The sequence below is a fragment of the Dipodomys merriami genome, unplaced genomic scaffold, assembly GCF_024711535.1.
Source record: "Dipodomys merriami isolate MVZ:Mamm:240054 unplaced genomic scaffold, mDipMer1.0.p SCAF_107, whole genome shotgun sequence".
Taxonomy (NCBI): domain Eukaryota; kingdom Metazoa; phylum Chordata; class Mammalia; order Rodentia; family Heteromyidae; genus Dipodomys; species Dipodomys merriami.
The window spans coordinates 2,824,924-2,837,792 of NW_027202349.1; positions in this window are offsets into that span (position 1 = coordinate 2,824,924).

Consider the following 12,869-nt stretch of genomic DNA (forward strand, 5'->3'; position numbering starts at 1 on the left):
AGGGTGAGGGTGAGGTGATGTTGAGGGTTCTGGTGAGGGTGAGGGTGAGGGTTAGGGTTAGGATTAGAGTGAGGGTTAGGGTTAGGCTGAGGGTGAGGTTGATGCTGAGGGTTAGGTTTACGGTTAGGTTGAGGGTTAGAGAGTGTGTGGGTAAGTGTGAGGTTGTGGGTAAGATTTAGCGTGAGGATTAGGGTGAGGGTGAGGGATAGGTTTAGTGTCAGGGTTAAGGTTATGGTTAGGGTGAGGGTGAGGATTAGGGTTAGGGTTAGGGAGAGGTTTAGGTTTAGGGTTAAGTTTAGGGTGAGGGTTAGGGTTAGGGTTAGGGTGAGTTTTAGCATTAGGGTTAGGGTTAGGGTTATTGTTAGCGTTAGAGTTATGTGAGGGTTAGGGTTAGGGTTATGTTTAGTGTGAGGTTGAGGTTGGGGGTGAGGGTTAAGGTTAGGCTTAGGTTTAGGGTTAGGGTGACAGTTAGGTTTAGTGTGAGGGTAAGCGTTAGGTTTAGAGTTACGGTTAGGGTTTCTGTTAGGGTGAGGGTGAGGGTTAGTGTGAGGGTGAGGGTTAGAGTTAGGTTGAGGGTTAGGGTTAGTGTGAGGGTTAGGTTTAGGTTTAGCGATAGGGTTAGGCTGAGGATAAGGTTTAGGGTTAGGGATGGTGTGAGGTTTAGGATTAGGGTTAGGGTGAGGGTGAGGGTGAGGGTTAGGGTGAGGTTTAGGGTTAGGGTGAGGGTGAGGGTGCAGGTGAGGTTTAGTGTTATGGTAAGTGTTAGGCTGAGGGTGTGGGTGAGGGAGAGGGTTAGGTTTAGGATTAGGGTGAGGGTGAGGGTTATTTTTAGGGTTAGGGTTAGGCATAGGTTGAGGGTTAGGTTTAGGTTTAGTGTTAGGGTTAGGGGTAGGGTGAGGGTGAGGGTGAGGAATAGGGTTAGGGTGAGGGTGACGGATAGGTTTAGGATTAGGGTGAGGAAGAGGGTGAGGGTTAGTGTTAGGATTAGGGTTAATCTTCGGGTGATTGTGAGGGTGAGAGTTAGGTTTAGGGTTAGTAGTACGTTTAGGTTTAGGCTTAGGGTAAGGGTGAGGGTGAGGGTGAGGGTTAGAATTAGGGTTATGTTTAGGGTGAGTGTGTGGGTTAATGTGAGGGTGAGTGTTCGGGTGAGGTTAAGGGTTAGGGTTTGTGTTAGGTTTAGCGTTAGGGTGAGGGTGAGGGTTAGGTTTAGGTTAGCCTGAGGGTGAGTGTGAGGAATAGGTTTAGGGTGAGGGTGAAGATTAGGGTGAGGGTTAGGGTTAGGGTTAGGTTTAGGGTGATTGTGAGGGTGAGGGTTAGGGTTAGGTTTAGGGTTAGTGTAAGGGTGAGGTTGAGTGTGAGATTTAGGTTTAGGGTTAGTGTTAGGTTCAGGGTTAGGCTTAGGATGAGGGTGAGGGTGAGGGCTAGGTTGAGGTTGAGCATTAGGGTTAGGGTGAGGGTGAGGGTTAGGGCTAGGTTGAGTGTTAGAGTTAGGGTTAGCGTAAGGGTGAGGGTTACGGTTAGGGTTAAGGTGAGGTTTAGTCTTAGGATGACGGTGCGGGTGAGGGTGAGGTTAGTTTTAGCGTGAGGGTGAGTGTTAAGTTTAGGTTGAGTGTTCGGTTTAGGGTGATGTTTAGTGTTAAGTTTTGGGTGAGGGTGCACTTGAGGGTGAGGTTTACAGTGTGGTTGAGTGTTAGGGTTAGGGTGACGGTGAGGGTTAGGATGAGGGGGAGGGTTAACTGTAGGGTTAAGGTTAGGGTGAGGGTTGGGGTTAGGGTTAGGGTTAGGGTGAGGATTAGGATGAAATTCAGGGTTAGGGTTATGGTTAGGGTTAGGATTAGTATGAGGGTTAAGGTTAGGGTTAGGGTCAGGGATAGAGTGAGTATAAGGGTTAGGGTGAGGTTTAGGGTGAGCATGAGGGTTAGGGTTAATATTAGGGTTAGAGTGAGTGTTAGGGTGAGGGTGAGGGTGAGGGTTAGGGTTAGGGTTAGGATTCTGGTGAGGGTGAGGGTTAATATAAGGTTTAGGGTTAGCGTTAGGGTTAGTTTTGGGTTAGGGTTAGAGTTGGGTTTAGGATCTGCGTTAGGGTGAGGGTGAGGTTGAGGGTGAGGGTTGGAGTTTCGGTTAGTGTTAGGCTGAGGGTGAGAGTGAGGGTGAGGGTTAGGGTTAGGAATAGGGTGAGGGTGAAAATTAGTGTTAAGGTTAGGTTTAGGCTTAGATTGAGGGTTAGGGTTAGTGTTATTGTTAGGGTTAGGGTTAGGTTGAGGGTGAAGCATAGGGTTAGGATAAGGGTGAGGATTAAGTTGAAAGTTAGGGTTAGGGTTAGGGTGAGGCTTAGTGTGAGGGTTAGGTTTAGAATTAGGGTTAGGGTTAGGGTTAGGGTGAGGGTGAGGGTGAGGGATAGGGTTAGGTTGATGGTGAGGGTTAGGGTGAGGGTTAGGTTTAGGGTTAGTGTGAGGGTTAAGTTTTTAGGATGAGGGTGTGGGTTAGTGTTCGGGTGAGTGTTCGGGTGAGGGTGAGGGTGAGGGTGAGGGTTAGAGTGTGGTTGCGGGTTAGGTTGCGGGTTAGGTTGCGGGTTAGGCTTAGGGTGACAGTGAGGGTTAGGGTGAGGGTGAGGGTAATTGATAGGATTAGGGTTAGGGTTAGGTTTTGGGTTAGGGTGAGGGTGAGGTTTAGTTTGTAATTTAGGGTTAGGTTTAGGATTAGTGTGAGGGTTAGTGTTAGAGTTATGGTGAGGATAAGGGTTAGGATGAGGGATAGGATGAGGATGAGGGTTAGGGTCAGAGTTAGGGTGAGGGTAAGTGTTAGCCTTAGGGTTAGGGTAAGGGTGAGGCTTAGGATGCGGGTTACAGTTAGGGTTATGGTTAGGGTGAGGTTTAGGTTGAGGGTTAGGTTTATGTTTGGGTTAGGGTTTGGGTTAGGGTCAGGGTGAGGGTTAGGTATAGGGTGAGGGTTAGGGTGACATTGAGGGTTAGGGTGAGGTTGAGGTTTAGGGTAAGGTTTGGGTTGAGGGTTAGGGTTAGGTTGAGTGTGAGGGTTAGGTTTAGAGTTAGGGTGATTGTTAGGGTTAGGTTTAGGGTGAGGGTTAGGCTTAGGTTGAGGGTGAGGGTGAGGGTTATGTTTAGGGTGAGTGTTATGATTAGGGTTAGGATGAGAGTTCAGTTTAGCGTGATGTTTATGGTTAGGTTGAGTGTGGGGATTCATGTCAGGGTGAGGTTTAGGTTGTGGTTTAGTTTTAGGGTTAGGGTGAGGCTTAGGTTGACAGTGAGGGTTAGGGTGAGGGTGAGGGTAATTGATAGTGTTAGGGTTAGGGTTAGGTTTTGGGTTAGGTTGAGGTTGAGGTTTAGTGTGTAATTTAGGTTTAGGTTTAGGATTAGTGTGAAGATTAGTGTTAGAGTTAGGGTGAGGATAAGGGTTAGGATGAGGGATAGGGTGAGGATGAGGGTTAGGGTCAGAGTTAGGGTGAGGGTAAGGGTTAGCCTTAGGGTTAGGGGAAGGGGGAGGCTTAGGGTGCGGGTTAGGGTTAGGGTTATGGTTAGGGAGAGGGTTAGGTTTATGTTTGGGTTAGGGTTTGGGTTAGGGTCAGGGTGAGGGTTAGGTATAGGGTGAGGGTTAGTGTTAGGGTGAGTGTTAGGTTTATTGTTAGGTTTAGGGTTAGGGTGAGGGTGAAGGTGAGGGATAGGGTTAGGGTGAGGGTGAGGGTTAGGGTGAGGGTTAGGGTTAGCGTTAGTTTTAGGGTAATTGTGAGGGTGAGTTTTCGGGTTAGGGTTAGGGTTAGCGTTAGTGTGAGGGTGAGGGTGAGAGTTAGGTTTAGGGTTAGTGTTAGGTTTAAGGTTAGGCTTAGGGTGAGGGTGAGGGTGAGGGTTAGGGTGAGGTTTAGGGTTAGGGTTAGGATGAGGGTTAGGTTTAGGGTGATGTTTAGGGTTAGGGTTTGGTTTATTGTGAGGGTGAGTGTTCAGGTGAAGGTGAGGGTTAGGGTTTGGGTGAAGGTCAGGTTAAGTGTGAGGGTTAGGGTGATGGTGAGGGTGAGGGTTAGCCTGAGTGTTAGGGTTAGGGTGAGGGTTAGGGTGAGGTTGATTGTTAGGGTTACGGTTAGGGTTAGGTTGAGGGTTAGGTTTAAGGTGAGGGTCACGGTGATTGTTAGGCTTAGGGTGAGAGTGAGGGTGAGGTGAGGGTTAGATTTACGTTGAGGGTTATGGTTAGGGTTAGGGAGAGGGTTCGGTTTAGGGTTAGTGTGAGGGTTTGGGTTAGGGTTAAGATTAAGGTTACGGTGAGGGTAAGGTTTAGGTTCAGGGTTAGGATGAGGGTGAGGTTTTGTGTTAGGGTTAGTGTGAAAATGAGGGTTAGGCTGAAGTTTAGCGTGAGTTTTAGGGTTAGGGTGAGGTTTAGGTTTTAGGGTTAGTGTTAGAATTAGGGTGAGGGTGAGGGTGAGGTAAAGTTTAAGTTTAGGCATAGGATTAGGGTGAGGGTTAGGGTTGGGTTAGGTTTAGAGTTAGGGTGAAGTTGAGGCTGAGGGTTAGGTTTAGGTTTAGGGTTAGGGTTAGGTTTAGAATGATGGTGAGGGTGAGGGTTAGGGTAAGGGTTAGTGGTTGGGTTAGGGTGTGAATTGGGGTGAGAGTGACGTTTAGGGTGAGGATTATGGTTAGTATGAGGGTTAGGTTAATGTTAAGGTTAGGGTTACAGTGAGCGTGAGGGTTAGGGTGAATGTGATGTTTAGGGTGAGATTTAGGGTGAGGGTGAGGGTTAGGGTTATGGTGAGGTTGAGGGTTAGGGTTAAGCTAATGGTTAGGGTGAGTGTTAGGATGAGGGTGAGTTTTAGAGTTATGCTTATTGTGAGGGTAGGTTGAGGGTTAGGGTTAGGGTGAGGGTTAAGGTTAGGTTTAGGGTTAGTGTAAGGGTTAGGGTTAGGGTGAGTGTTAGGGTTATTGTGAGGGTTAGGGTTAGGGTTAGGGTAGGGTGAGGGTAAGGGTTACGGTTTGGGTTAGGGGTAGGGTGAGGGCGAGGGTGAGAGTGAGGGTTTCGCTCAAGTAAGGGATAGGGTTATGGTTATGGTGAGGATTAGAGTGAGTTTGAGGGTTAGAGGGTTTAGGGTAAGGATGAGGGTTAGGGTTAGGGTGAGGGTCAGGGTTAGGGTTAGGGTGATGTTTTGGGTCAGGGTGAGTGTTACCGTGAGGTGAGGGTTCAGATGGGGGTTCGGGCTACGGTGAAGGTAAGGGTTATGGTGACGGTGAGGGTTAGGGTTAGGGTTAGGATGCAGGTGACCGTGAGAGTGAGGGTGAGGGTGAGGGTTAGGGTTAGCGTGAGGGTTAGGGTGAGGTTAAGTGTCAGGGTGAGGGTGAGGGTTAGGGTTAGGGTGAGAGTGATGGTGAGGGTGAGGGTTTCGGTTAGGTAAGGATTTGGGTTAGTGTTACGGTTATGGTGAGGTCTAGTTTGAGGGTGAGTTTTAGTGTGAGGATGAGGGTGAGGTTGAGGGTTAGGGTGTGGGTGAGCTTTAGGGTTAGGGTGAGGGTTAGGGTAACCGTGAGGGTTAGGTTGACGGTGAGGGTTAGCGTTAGGGTTAGGGAAAGTGTGAGTTTTAGGGTCAGGATGAGGGGTAGTGTGAGGGTTAGGGATAGGGTTAGGGTGAGGTTTAGGGTTAATGTGAGGGTTAGGCTTAGGGTTAGGGTTAGGGTTAGGGTTAGGGTGAGGGTAAGGGTTAGGGTGAGGGTTCGGATGAGGGTGAGGTTTAGGGTTAGGTTGAAGGTGTGGGTTAGTATAATGTTTAGGGTTATGGTTAGGGTTAGGGTTAGGTTTAGAATGAGGTTTATGTTGAGGTTTAGGGTTAGGGTTAGAGTTAGTGTTAGTGTGAGGGTTCGGGTGAGGATAAGGGTTAAAGTGAAGTTTAGGGTGAAGGTGAGGGTGAGGGTTAGGGTTAGGTTTTGGGTAAGGGCTATGTTGAGTGTTATGGTTAGGTTTAGGGTGAGGATTTGGGTTAGGTAAGGGTTAGTGTTATGTTTAGGGTGAGAATTAGGTTGTGTTTGAGAGTTGGAGGGTTAGCGTTAGGGTGAGGGTTAGGGTTAGGTTAGGGTCAGGGTTAGGTTTAGCGTGATGTTTTGGGTGAGAGTGAGGGTTAGCGTGAGCGTGACGGTTTGGGTGAGGGTAAGGATTCGGGTGAGGATGAGCGTTAGGTTAGGGTTAGGGTGAGGGTTAAGGTTAACGTTAGGGTTTCGGTGAGGGGTAGGGTTAGTGTTAGGTTAAGGGTAAGGGTTAGTGTGAGGGTTAGGGTGAGGGTAAGGGTTAGGGTGAGGTTTAGGGTGAGGATGAGTGTTAGGGTTAGTGTTAGGGTTAGGGTGAGCGTTAGGGTGAGGGTTAGGGTTAGGGTTAGGTTTAGGGTGATGTTTTGGGTGAGGGTGAGGGTTACCGAGAGGTGAGGGTGGGGATGACGGTTCGGGTTAGGGTGAATGTAAGGGTTAGGGTGAGAGTGTGGGTTAGGGTTAGGGTGCGGGTGACCCTGAGAGTGAGGGAGAGGGTGAGTGTTAGGGTTAGCGTGAGGGTTAGGATGAGGTTAAGTGTTAGGGTGAGGGTTAGGGTTTGGGTTAGGTTGAGTGTGAGGGTGAGGGTGAGGGTTTCTGTTAGGTAAGGATTAGTGTTAGTGTTAAGGTTATGGTGAGGGCTAGACTGAGGCTGAGGTTTAGGGTGAGGATGAGGGTGAGGTTGAGGGTTAGGGTGTGGGTGAGTGTTAGGGTTAGGGTGAGGGTTACGGTAACCATGAGGGTTAGGGTGAGGGTGAGGGTGAGGGTTAGGTTTAGGGTTAGGGTGAATATTAGGGTCAGGATGAGGGGTAGAGTGAGGGGTAGGGTCAGGTTTAGGTTGAGGTTTAGTGTTAGTGTGAGGGTTAGGCTTAAGGTTAGGGTTAAGGTTAGGGTTAGGGTGAGGGTAAGTGTTAGGGTGAGGGTTAGGATGAGGGTGAAGTTTAGGGTTAGGTTGAGGGTGTGGGTTAGGGTGAGAGTTATGTTGAGCTTTAGGGTTAGGGTTAGATTTAAGGTTAGTGTGAGGGTTAGGGTGAGGGTAAGGGTTAAAGTGAAGGTTAGGGTGAGGTTGAGGGTTAGGTTTAGGTTTAGGATTAGGGTTAGGGTGAGGGCTATGTTCAGTGTGAGGGTTAGGTTGAGGGTGAGGGTTTGGGTTAGGTAAGGTTTAGTGTTATGGTTAGGGTGAGGATTAGGTTCAGTTTGAGGGTTAGAGGGAGGGTTAGGTTTAGGGCGAGGGTTAGGGTTAGGGTTAGGGTTAGAGTTAGGTTTAGGGTTAGGGTTAGAATGATGTTTTTGGTGAGGGTGAGGGTTAGCATAAGGGTGAGTGTTTGGGTGAGATTAATGGTTAGGCTGAGGATGAGGGTTAGGTTTAGGGTTAGGGTGAGGGTTAGGTTTAGGGTTAGTGTAGGATTAGGGTTAGGGTTAGGGTTAGGCTGAGTGTGTAGCTGAGGCTGAGGGTGAGGGTTAGGGTTAGGATTAGGCTTAGGGTGAGGGTGAGGGTGAGGGTTATGGTTAGGGTAAGGGTTGGGTTAGGGTTAGGGAGAGGATTAGGGTGAGCGTGGGGGTTAGGTTGAGGGTTAGGTTTAGGGTGAGGGATAGGTTTAGGTTTATGGTGAGGGTTATGGTTTGGATGATGTTTAGGGTGAGGGTGAGGATTAGTGTGAGGGTCAGGGTGCGGATGAGAGTTAGTTTGTCCGTGATGTTTAGGATTAGGGTGAGGGTTAGGGTGACAATAATGGTTGGGGTGAGGGTGAAGATTAGTGTTAGTGTTAGAGTGATGGTTAGGTTAAGGGTGAGTGTTAGGGTTAGGGTGTTAAGGGTCGGGTTAGGGTGAGGTGTAGGATTAGGGCGAGGTTGAGAGTTAGGATTAGTGTGAGGGTTAGGGTTAGGTTTCTGGTTCGGGTTAGGGTGAGGTTAAGGGTTTGGTTGAGGTTTAGGGTGGGGGTGAGGGTTAGGGTTAGCGTTAGGATTAGGGTGAGTTTTAGGTTTACGGTTAATATTAGAGTTATCTTGAGGGTGAGGGTGAGGCTTAGGGTTAGGATTAGTGTTAGGGTTAGGTTTAGGAGGAGGGTGAGGGTTACGGTTAGGGTGAGGGTGAGGGTTACGTTTTGGGTGAGGTGAGGGTTAGGGTGAGGCTTAGTGTTAGGGTCAGTGTTAGGGTGAGTGCTAGGGTGAGGGTGAGGGTTAGGGATAGGGTTAGGGATAGGGTGAGGCTTAAGGTTATGGTTACGGTTAGTGTGGGGGTTAGACTGAAGGATAGGATCAGGGTTATTGTGAGGGTTGCATTTAGTGTGAGGGTTCGGGTTAAGTTTAGGGTTAGGATGAGGTTTAGGTTTAGTGTGAGGGTTTCAGTTAGTGTTAGGGTTAAGGTGAGGTTTAGGCAGACGGTTAAGGTGAGCGTGATGGTGAGGGTTAGGGTTAGGTTTAGGTTAAGGGTGAGGGTTAAGGTGAGGGTTAAGGTTAGGGTTAGGGTGACGGTTAGTGTGAGGGTAAGGGTTAGGGTGAGGGTTAGAGTTAGGGTGGGGGTTAGGGTTAGGGTGAGGGTAAGGGTTAGGGTTAGGGTTAAGGTTAGGCTTAGGGTGAGGGTGAGGGTGAGGGTTAGTTTTAGGGTTAGGTTGAGATTTAGGGTTAGGGTTAGGGTGAAGGTGAGTGTTAGGCTGAGGGGTAGGGTTAGGGTTAACATGAGGGTTATTTTTAATGTGAGGGTTAGGGTTAGAGTTAGGGTTAGGGTGAGTGTTAGGTTCAGTGTGAGGGTGAGGGTTAGGATTAGGTTTTTGTTGAGGGTTAGGATTAGGGTTAGGGTAGCGTGAGGTTGAGGGTTAGCACTGGGGTTAGGTTGAGTGTAATGTTTAGGGTGAGGTTTAGGGTGAGGATGAGGTTTGGGGTTAGCGTTAGGGTTAGGGTGAGGGTTAGTGTTAGGGTTATGGTTAGGGTGAGTGTGAGGGTTAGGGTTTGGGTTAGGATTAGGGTTAGGTTTACGGTGAGTGTTATGGTTAGTGCAAGTGTAAGGGTTAGGGTGAGTGTTAGGGTGAGGGTGAGATTTAGGGTTAGGGTTAGGTTTAGAGTTAGGATTAGGTTTAGAGTTAGGGTGAGGGTTAGGGTTAGTGTTAGGCTTAGGGTTTGGGTGAGCGTTAGGATTAGAGTGACAGTTAGGGTTAGGTTTAGGTTTAGAGTAGGGTGAGGATAAGGGTTAGGGTGAGGTTTAGGGTGAGGGTGAGGGTTAGGTTTAGGGTTAGGTTTAGGATGAACGGTAGGGTGAGGATTAGGGTTAGGGTTAGGTTTACGGTAATTGTTAGGGTGAGGGTTAGGGTGAAGTTTAGGTTTAGTGTTACGGTTAGGGTTAGGGTGAGTGTTAGCGTTAGTGTGAGAGTTAGGGTTAGTGTTAGGTTTTGGGTTAGGGTGAGGGTAAGGGTTAGGGTGAGGGTTAGAGTGAGGGTGAGGGTTAGGCTAAGGGTTAGGGTAAGGATTTGGGTCAGGTTGATGGTGAGTGTTAGGGTTAGGCTGAGGGTTAAGCTGAGGGTTAGGGTTAGGGTTAGAGTTAGGGTGAGGCTGAGGGTGAAGGTTTCGTTAAGTAAGGGTTAGGTTTAGGGTTAGCCAGAGGATTAGGGTGAGGTTGAGGATTAGGATGAGGGTTAGGTTTAGGTTGAGAGTTAGGTTTAGGTTGAGGGTTAGGGTTAGGGTGAGGGTGAGGTTTAGGATTAGGGTTAGGGATAAGTTGAGGTTTAGCGTGAGGGGTAGCGTTAGGGTTAGGGTGAGGGTTAGTTTTAGGGTTAGGGTTAGGGTTAGGGTGAGGGATAGGGTCACAGTAAGGGTTAGGGTGAGGAGAGAGGTAGGGGGAGGGTTAAGGTTAGTGTTAGGGTTAGAGAGAGGGTTAGTGTGAGGTTTATGGTTAGGGTGAGGGTTAAGGTGAGTGTTAGGGTTATGGTTAATGATATGTTGAAAGTTAGCATGAGGGTTAGCGTTAGTTTTAGGGTGTGGGTTATGGTAAGCGTTAGGGTTATTGTGAGGGATAGGGTCAGGGTAAGGGTGAGGGTGAGGTTTAAGGTTATGGTTGGGGTTAGGGTGAGGTTTAGGGTGAGGCTTAGGTTTTGGGTTAGGGTGATAGTTAGTGTGAGGGTTAGGGTTAGGGTTAGGGTGAGTTTTAGGGTGAACGTGAGGGTTACATCTAGGGTGAGAGTTAGGGTTAGGGTGATGGTTTGGGTTAGGGTTAGGGTGAGGTCTAGGGTGGGGGTGAGGTTTAGGGTTAGGGTTAGGGATAGGGTGAGGAATAGGGTTAGGGTTAGGGTGAGGGTTAGGCTGAGTGGTAGAGTTGGTTTTAGTGTGAGGGTTAGGTTTAGTGTGAGGGTTATGGTTAGGGTTATGGTGAGGTTATGGGGTCGGGTGAGGGTTAGGGTGAGGGTGAGTGTTTGGTTTAGCAATAGGGTTAGGCTGAGGGTTAGGGTGATGGTTAGGGTTAGCGTTAAAGTTAGCATGAGTGTGAGGTTGAGGGTTAGGGTGAGGGTATGTGTGAGGGTTAAGGTTAGGGTTAGGGTGAGATTTAGAGTCAGGGTTAAGGTTAGGTTTAGGTTTAGGGTTAGGTTAAGGGTGAGAGTAAGGGTGCGGGTGAGGGTTAATGTTAGGGTTAGGTTTAGGGTGAGAGCTAGGGTGGGGTTGAGGGTGAGGGTTAGGGTGAATTTTAAGGTTAGGGTTAGGATTAGGTTTAGGGTGAGGGCTCAGTTGTGGATGAGGGTTACGTTTAGTGTTTGGGTTAGGGAGAGGCTTAGGGTTATGGTGAGGGTGAGGGTTAGGTTGAGGGGTAGGGTTAGGGTTAGGGTGAAAGTTAGGTTTAGTGTGAGGATTAGAGTTAGAGTTAGAGTTAGGGTTAGGGTGAGGGTAAAGTTTAGGGTGAGGTTTGGGGTGAGTGTGAGGGTTAGGGTTAGTGAGTGTTAAGGTGAGGGTTAGTGTGAGTGTTAGATTTAAGGTTAGGGTGAGGGTTAGCGTCAAGTTTAGGGTTAGGGTTAGGGTGACGGTGAGGTTGAGGGTTAGGGTTAGGGTTCAGGTGAAATTTAGGTTTAGTGTGAGAGTAGAGTTAGGGTTAGGGTTAGGGTTAGGGTGACTGTAAGTGTTAGGGTGAGAGTGAGGGTTAGAGTTAGAGTGAGTGTTATGGTGAGGGTTAGTGTGAGGGTTAGGTTTAGGGTTAGGGTGAGGTTTAGCGTAAAGTTGAGGGTTAGGAATAGGGTTAGTGTTAGAGTGAAGATTAGGGTGAGGGCTTTGGTTAGGGTGAGGGTTAAGGTTAGGGTTAGGGTTAGAGTGAGGGTGAGTGTTAAGGGTTAGGATTACCATTAGAGTTATGGTTACACTGAGTGTGAGGGTGAAGGTTAGGTTTAGGGTTAGAGTTAGGTTTAGGGTTAAGGCTAGGGTGAGCGTGAGGCTTAGGGTGAGGGTGAGGGTGAGGCTTATTGTTAGGATGATATTTAGGGTGATGGTGAGTGTTTGGTTGAGGGTGAGGGTTGGGGTGAGGGTGAGAGTTAGGGTGTGGGTGAGAGTTAAGATTAGGATGAGGGTTAGGGTGACAGTGAGGGTTAGGCTGAGGGAGTTTTATGGTTAGGGTTAGGGTGAGGGATAGGTTTAGGTTTAGTGTTAGGGTGAGGGTTAGTGTGAGGGTTAGGATTACGGGTATGGTGAGGGTTAGGATTAGTGTGAGCCTTGGCGTTATGTTTAGGGTTCGGGTTAGGGTTCGGGTAAGGGTTTTGGTGAGGTTTAGTTTGAGGTTGAGGGTTAGGGTTAGCATTAGCATTAGGTTGAGTGTTAGGGTTATGGTTAACTTTAGAGTTAGGGTTGGGGTGAGGGTGAGGTTTAGGGTTAGGATTAAATTTAGGGTTAGGTTTAGGCTGAGGGTTAGCATGAGCGTGCGGGTTACGGTTAGGGTGAGGGTGACGGTTAGGGTGAGGATTAGGTTTAGGGTAAGTGTTAGTGTTTGGTTGAGGGCTAGGGTGAGGGTGAAGTCATGGGTTAAGGTTAGGGATAGGGTGAGGTTTAGGGTTAGGGTTAGGGTTAGCGTGAGGGTTAGGCTGAGGGTAGGGTTAGGGTTAGCATGAGGGTTAGGTTTAGTGTGAGGGTTAGGGTTAGGGTGAGGGTTAGGTTTAGCGTTAGGGTTAGGATGAGGGTTAGGGTTAGGATTAGGGTAGGGTAAGGGTAAGGGTTAGGGTGATTGTTAGGGTTAGGCTGAGGGTGAGTGTGAGTGTGTGGGTAAGGGTTAGGGTTAGTGTTACGATTAAAGTTAGGCTTAGGTTTAGGGTTAGGATGAGGGTTAGGGAGAGGGGTAGTTTTAGGATTAGGGTGAGGGTGAAGGTTAGGGTGCAGGTTAGGTTTAGGGTGAGGGTGAGGGTTAGGGTTAGGGTTAGGGTTAGGGAGAGTGTTTGGTTGAGGGTGAGGGTTAGGGTTAAGGTTAGGGTTATGGTGAGGGTTAGGGTGAGGGTTGGGGTTAGAGTTAGGGTTAGGGTGAGGTTGAGGTTTAGGGTGAAGTTAAGGGTTTGGATGAGTGTTCGGGTGAGGGTGAGGGTTAGGTTTAGTGTTAGGGTTATGTTGAGGTGTAGGGTGAGGGTTAGGGTTAAGGCTAGGTGGAGGGTGAGGTTTAGGGTGAGGTTAGGGGTTTTCGTGAGTGTTAGGGTTATGTTGATGGTTAGGATTAGGTTTAGGGTTAGAGTAGGGTGAGAATAAGGGTTAGGGTGAGGTTTAGGGTGAGGGTGAGGGTTAGGTTTACGGTTAGTGTTAGGGTGGGTGGTAGGGTGAGGGTTAGGGTGAGGTTTAGGATTAACGTTAGGGTTAGTGTTAGGCTGAATGTGAGGGTGAAGTTTAGGGTTAGGGTTAGAGTTTTGGTTAGGG